Raw genomic sequence first — 7,999 nt, forward strand, 5'->3', positions numbered from 1 at the left:
GGTAAGTGGGCCTTGATTGGCCTTTGGGGAAACAAAGTGAAGGCAGCTTTATTGGCTGTTGAGAAACAGGATGTGCATGGAGTGAGCTGTCATTGGTAGGTGGGCGGGACTCTGGGTAAGTGGGCTTGGTGGGGTTTGGTGGGGCTTCTTTAAAATTTTTTGGCTGGGTTTTTCAACGGCGGACTGGGATTGAGTGTACAGTTTGGTGCTGAGTATGGGCTTGGGTATGGTATGCAGAGGCGGATGTGGGGAAGCCATGTGGCAAGGCCAGATAATGAGCTTGAGGTGATGACGTAGTTATCAGGCATGGAGAGGGGTGGGTGTGTCCATTCAGCTCCCAGCGAGGCAACCAACCTTACATCTACCACTTTGGTGCAGACACCTAAAACCCCAAGAAAAGACTGAATCTCTTGGCTAAAAGAACTGGAAAAATGGATCCCATTGCTCAAAAACTGTGGGGGTAATCAAAACACATCACCAATGTGTGAGAAAATAAAAAAACCCACAAAAACCCAGGAAACAATAATCAACAAAATTAACAGAGAGCAACACTGAGATACCCCAGATGTTGGAATTATCAGAAACAGACTTAAAGCAGCTATAATAACCATGCTACATAAAGCCATCATGAACACTCTTAAAATGGATAAGGAGATAGAAGTTCCCAGTAGGGAGGTAGAAGTTACATAAAAGAAACAAATGGAAATTTTAGAACTGAAAAACATAGTACCTAAAGATCTGAACAAGACTGTCAATCAATTTAACATAATTAACATTTATAGAAGGTTTCACAGAATTACCATAAAATATACATTATTTTTTTGTTCTGTGTTTTATGAGACAGAGTCTCAATTTGTCATACAGGCTTGAGTGCAATAACACAATCATTGCTCACTGCAACCTCTGCCTCCCACACTCAAGTGATCCTCCCCGCTCAGCCTCCCAAATAGTTGGGGCTACAGGTGCATGCCACCACACTTGGCTGACATTTTTTTTTTATTGTTGTTGCTTTGTTTTGGTAGACACAGGATTTCATCATGTTGCTCAGGCTGGTATCAAAACTCCTGGGCTCAAGCAATCTGCCCACCTCAGACTCCCAAAGTGCTGGGATTACAGACATGTACCACCACACCTGGCCAAAATATATATTATTTTTAAATGCACTTGGAACATTCACCAAGATAGATTATATCTTAGACCATAGAACAAATCTTGACAAATTGAAGAATTAAAATCACACAAAATATGTTCTCTAGCCTTAAGGAAATTATATTTGAAAACCAATAATGGAAAGATACCTGGAAAAATCACTAGATATTTGGAAATTAAGTAACATAGTTCTGAATAATCAATGGATCAGAAGAATGCAATAGGGGGAAAATTAGAGTGTATTTGGAATAAAGTGAAAAGGAAAACAGAACATATCAAAATTTATGGGAGGCAGGAAAAGCAGTGCTCATAATGAATTTACAGTATTAAAGTCTTATGTTAGAAAAAAGAATGATCTCAAATTAATAACTGAGGTTTCCACGTAAAGAAGTTAGAAAAAAATAAAATTCAAAGCAAGGAGAAAAATGCATATCAAGAAGAGAAATCAAAATTGCAAACAATAAAATCGGTGAAACTGAAACCTGGTTCTGTGTAGATGAAAGAATTGATGAATCTCTACTTGTACTGACCAAGAAAAAAAAATAGAAGACGCATATTGCAAACATCAGGAATGAAAGAAGAAATACCCCTACAGACCCTACATATATTAGAAGAATAAAATGTGACGTATAGGTAAGAAGTTTATGTTTTTGCATATGAATATCCAATTCATTTTCCATTGAATTGACCTTTGCAGTTTTGTCAAAAATCCATTGACCATATTTTTGTGTGTTAATTTCTGAACTCTCTAGCAGGTTCCATGGGTTTACATGACTATCTTTTCACCAATTCCACACTGTTTTTATTACTGTAGCTTTATAGTAAGTCTTGAAGTCAGGTCATGCAAATCTTCCAACATTGTTCTTCTTTTCTGAAATTGTTTTAACTACTCTAGGTCCTTCGCATTCCTGTATGAATAACAGTGAAATATGGCACAGTAATAACACTATTGAAACATCCAGCAAAATAGGTGAATCTCAAATGTATTATCCTAAGCAAAACAGGGTAGACTCAAAGGCTACCTATTTTATGATTTTATTTGTATAACAAAACTGGAAAACAAACAGACAAAACTGGAAAAACAAACCTGTAAGGACAGAGAACACATCTGTGGCTGCCAGGGGGAGGGTTTGACTACAAAGGTACAACACAAAAGAGTTTTGGGAGTCAAAGGAAATATTCTATCATATTTGTGTTCATAGGTACATGACTCTATCAATTCATGAGAATTACAGAAACTGTACTAAAAAGGGAATAAAATTTACTATATGCCTAATAAAAATATAATTTAAAACAGAGTTTATTACTCTTCTTTTATATTTACATTCCTTGATAAAAACTGAAAGATTCAGGTGTGAGAATCTGATTGGCTGAGTCTGATCAGTGACCGTGCCTTCACTTCTAAAAGGTAGAGGTTGTCTTAGGTTGCGCTTGGCTTCTTTAATTGCACTTTCACAAAGTTTAATACAATTGGGAAGTTTTCCAAAATGAGAAGAGTTTGGAGGTGCCAATGGGAATAAAGATAAATGTCTCTTAGAATCATAATCAGCATAGAGGATGAAGATCAGGAGTTGTATCTTGGCTCAATTAACTTATTCCCTTTGGGAGTGATGTCAAGAAAAAGAGAAGCCTCCAAGTTATGTCTTTGGAGGTTGTTCAATGATCACTCACTCCATATTCCTTTTTACTTTATTTTTTCTTTCTCTTCCTGCACTCTTCATTCAGCACACACTCCTCCTATCTACTTTCTCTAACCCCTCCCTTGGAAAACTCCATCCCTTTCCATATTAGGAAGACATAATGGGCCTAAGACTCTTCCTTTGTCTTGAAAATTCTGGTCCCTCAGACTCTGGATGCTGAGAGATTTCTTCTATGCAGGCTTTGCTGCATAAGTGTGTGGGAGGGGCAGACAAGAACATGTGCTCTGGTATGCAGAGTGAAAGGAAGATGAGGGATATCCTGCTTTCACCAGTGGCAGCCACAGCTCTTTTCTTCCTGTGTTACCCAAGGGCAGAGTGTACCTGATTACAGCAAATGTAATTTTTTTCCTAGAGACAAAAACATCATGTATAACCCCTTATTAATGTATAACCCCTTATTAACATTTATTTGAACTTCTTCTTATGAAATAATCACCCTTGGCATTATTGCACTAAATAACATTGCTCTTCTCCTTGATCTTGCTTTTATCAAAAGGGCTCCCAAATTATGATTTTTCCAATTTTTTAAAATCAAGAGAAGGGAGTCTTATTCTACTCCATAAAATGTCAGTGAATGCTATTTATTTCAAATGACTGGCAGATTTATATAATGGTCAAACTTACAAAAGCACATTTTGTAGTAGCACAATCAGGAATTTCCTACGGGAAGCTGCCTTCCCAGAGGCCCCTGGTTAGATAAAATGGCCTTACTGTCCTATTATAGCATCCCTCATAGACATCTGTTTTTATCACTTATCAAGTTATATTGAATTATCTGTTTATGTTTCTCCCCAACAAGGCTGGAAGCGCATGTAAGTCAGGACTGCCCCTTACATCCATGGGATTCCAAAATGTATTCAGTGAGGTGTTACGAAGAATTATGTTTTAAAATGTGGTTTTGTAGATATACATGTTTGGGAATGATAATTAAACAGGTTTCTTTACTGCATGGTTTCCCAGAAGTGCACATACATTTATTTATCCAACAAATATTTATTGAGTACTCCCTATGCCAGCCACTATTCTGACACTGGAAAGTCAGGTGAAGGCAATAATAAACTCTGCTTTCATAGACATATCTGAGACTGAGTATAAAGAAAAAGAGGTTTAATGGACTCACAGTTCCATGTGACTTGGGGAGGCCTCACAGTCACAGTGGAAGGTGGAAGGGACATCTTACATGGTGGCAGACAAGAGAAAATGAGAGCCAAGCAAAAGGCAAAACCCTTTATAAAATCATCAGATCTCGTGAGACTTATTCACCACCTTGAGAACAGTATGGGGGAACTCCCCACCAATGGTCCAATTATTATAGGAGAGAGACAAGACATGAGTAGGTAAATAAATGATGTGTTGGGTGGGGATAGTGCCATGAGGAGAAACAAAGCAGGATAAGGAGATAGAATAACGGTATGCATGGTATGTTACAGGAAGTAGCAAGAAAGCTTGTATAATTAGAGTGGACTAATCTGAGAGTGTAGTGGGGGAGGAGATAGGAAAGGAGATAAGAACAATGGTATAGAGAAAGGAGGCAGGGTCTGAGAGCTAAAAAAGAGATCACATGTGGTTTTGAAGGCTTTGGTTAGGACTTTGGCTTTCATGATGATTGATATAGTTTGGATATCTGTCTCTGCCCAAATCTCATGTTACATTGTAATCCCCAGTGTTGGAGGTGGGGTCTGGTGGGACGTGTTTGGGTCATGGGGTGGATCCCTAATGGGTTGGTGCTATCCGCACCATGGTGAGTGAGTTCACATGAGAAGTGATCCTGTAGAGTATGTGGCACCTCCTCTCTGTCTTGCTCCTGCTTTAGCCATGTGATGTACCTACTTCTGTTTCACTTTCTGCCATGAGGAAAAGCTCCATGAGGCTCCCTAGAAGCCAAGGAGATGCCAGTTCCATGCTTCCTGTATAGCTTACAGAAGTGTTAACCAATTAAACCTATTTTCTTAAAAGTTACCCAGTCTCAGACACTTCTTTTAGCAATGCAAGAATGGACTAATACACTGACTTAGGGACCTATTGGTGGGGTGTGGGCAGAGGAATGACCTACTCAAGCTGTTATATTAACGGTAGACTAAAGGGGAATAGGGGCAAAAGTAGAGAAACCAGTTGGATACTAGTGTAAGTAATTTAAAAGAGAGATGGTGCTATGGTTTGGCTGTGTCCCAACCCAAATCTCATCTTGAATTGTACCTCCCGTATTTCCCATGTGTTATGTGAGAGACCTGGCGGGAGATAATTGGATCGTTGCGTGTGTGTGAGGAGAGTTTCCCCATACTTTTCTCATGGTGGTGAATAAGTCTCACAAGATCTGACAATTTTATAAGGAGTTTTTGCTTTTCACTGGGCTCTCATTCTCTCTTATCTGCCACCGTGTAAGATGTCCCTTCCACCTTCCACCATGATTGTGAGGCCTCCCCAAGCCACGTGGAACTGTGAGTCCATTAAATCTCTTTTTCTTTATAAATTACCGAGTCTCGGATATGTCTTTATCTGCAGTGTGAAAACCAACTAATACAGATGGTGATAGGTGAACCAAAGTGATTGTGGTGGACGTGTTAAAGAGGTGACACAATTTTATTTTTAAATTATAGCCCACAGGATTTCTTGAGGGATTGGATGTAGTTGTAAGAAAAAGGGGGAGTCAAGGATGACTCCAAGGATTTTAGCTAGAGCAACTGCAAAGATAAAGTCATTAACTGAGATGGGCAGAACCGGGAGAGGAAAGGTTTGTGGGAAAAAAACCTGAGTCTTGATGTAGCTTCCAGGAAGTGGGTTCAGCTAGAACTGAGCCCTGGGGCACTGCTGGAGTCTATATGCATTGTGAAAATCCAAGAGGGAATATAGTAGGTTACATTTCTTAAATGTATTCCATTACAGAACTTATGCTTGATCTCATGGGCCTAGTGCTTCAAGGAGCACACTTTAGTGATAAACATAACTGAATGGAATTAAACCAGAAGATGTTATGAAGAGAACACATCTGAGAAATAGGTCATCACAAATGAATTTAATCATTATCAACACACAATATTCTATGGTTGACAAAAAGACCCCACATGGGAGGGATGAATTACAAAGTTACTGTCCATCTTGTTAAATTTATAAAATGATGAATATTATAAAGTAATATAACTAATTTTTAACAAACATGAAAACTTCTGTATCCAAAAGAGTACTGCCTTTTTTGAAGTTGTCCCTTGAGGTGGCTAAATACTTATTGTAATGATACTACAATTGGTCAAAATATGCTTGGAAATAAATCTGGATTACCTATTATAGATGTATTGTGTTGAGAATCCTTATATATAAAAACATGTCTTTTGGGGTGGATTTAAATTTCTTTTGTTTTTTGGTTTTTTTGTTTTTTTTGAGACGGAGTTTCACTCTTGCTACCCAGGCTGGAGTGCAGTGGCGCGATCTCGGCTCACCGCAACTTCCACCCATTTCTAAAATTGCCATAAGTCATTCAGAGTCAAGCTAGATATAAGTGGATGAATAAATTGAGAAATATTTTACTGTTAAATATGGCTCAAGTCTAGGAAGACTGAGTTTCCTAATGGCCTTAAGAGTTGTTCCAAAGAAGGATTTTTTAGAAACTGTTTAAGCAATAGTAATATCCCTGGAATAATTCTTTCTTCCATAGTGTCTACCTACATTTAGATACATAAGCTTTACTGTTATCATCTCTTTATATTCTAGTCACATGATCAAAGTCAAATGAATGATTCCAATTATCTTTAAAATAAGGGAAGTTAGTAAAGAGGTGAAACTAAATTCCCCTATGCTGACTGCTACCACACATCCTCTCTCTCTCTGTTTATTCTATAAGTGGTCTATAGCTTTTAATACAAAAATGCCAAAGAATATTAGAACTATCTTGATTATTATAAGCTGGGTTTTAGCTAGTTCTCTCTTGATAATCTAGATATTAAGAAGAAAGGAATAAACGTTTATGTGGTCTTACAGAGGGATGTGTTAAAAAAAATTGCTTCTAAGATCTATTTTAGAGGAAGAAATTAATATACCAAATGGATTTGGCCTCATGCCTGATGTTTACTGTTTTCCAATCGAGTGCAAACATGTCTGTGAATTTTTGGTGGTGAGCCAGCTGCTCTGTATTCATTCTGGTTGATTAAAATGCTCTCAGTAGAGATGCTGTTCAGAATTGATCACTCTGCTCTTGCCTGCTGGGAAACGGGAACTGCCAGGGCTTCTTAAACTAAATGAAGAAATTATTTCACCTCAGTAAGGCTCTCTCACATCCAAGGTTTCAAACTTTCTCAAGGTTGGAGAGCCTTTCTCCACTGTCTCCCATGCCAAGGAACTCTAATCCATGCTTCAAGGGGTGCTCTGGCCAAGCCAGAAAGTAATAAAATATTCCAATTAAATGTAACTGTATCAATCTAGGTATTTACTTAAACACGTAGAAATGCTTCAGACAGAAGAAATTCTGGGAAACAGAAAGCCCTGTAATTTCTGTCTTGCCTATTCTTTCAAGCAAAGTGTGACATGGTTGTGTTGGATCATTTTCACCAAGGACTGTGCATTAACTTGTCACTGAAATAGACACTTATTCTGGATATGGCTATGAATTTGCCTTCCCTGTTCACCATGCTTCTTCCAATAACACTATTTGTGGACTGAAAGACAATTTTATTCAGCATTATGGTATCCCACATAGCAGCTGTTTTCACTGAGGAACTTACGTTACAGCGAAGGGACTAAGGATATATAAAGGACTGATTGTTGTCTCTTCTGTTCCCCTCTTGAGCAAGGAAATCTTTTCAAGTGATTGGCAATAGTAACAATAAAGAATGATAAGCATGTAGCACAAATAACTTGAGTCTTTATCGTATTCTAAGGAGTTCAGTTAAGTACAGCAGTAAAAATGAAATAAAGATTGATACCCCAACTTACTTTTAGTGGACTGAAACAAAAAAACGAAACAATTTTTTTTTGGTAGTTTTAAAGTACAATATTATTTTGAAATATTGATTAGGATAACAGATTCACATACATCTTTACTGTGATCAATTTTTTTTCCCATTTATTTATTTTATTGCATTTTAGGTTTTGGGGTACATGTGAAGAACATGCAAAATTGTTACATAGGAACACACGTGGCAGTGTGATTTGCTGCCTTC

Source organism: Cebus imitator, unplaced genomic scaffold (genome assembly GCF_001604975.1).
Source record: "Cebus imitator isolate Cc_AM_T3 unplaced genomic scaffold, Cebus_imitator-1.0 Scaffold50, whole genome shotgun sequence".
NCBI lineage: Eukaryota > Metazoa > Chordata > Mammalia > Primates > Cebidae > Cebus > Cebus imitator.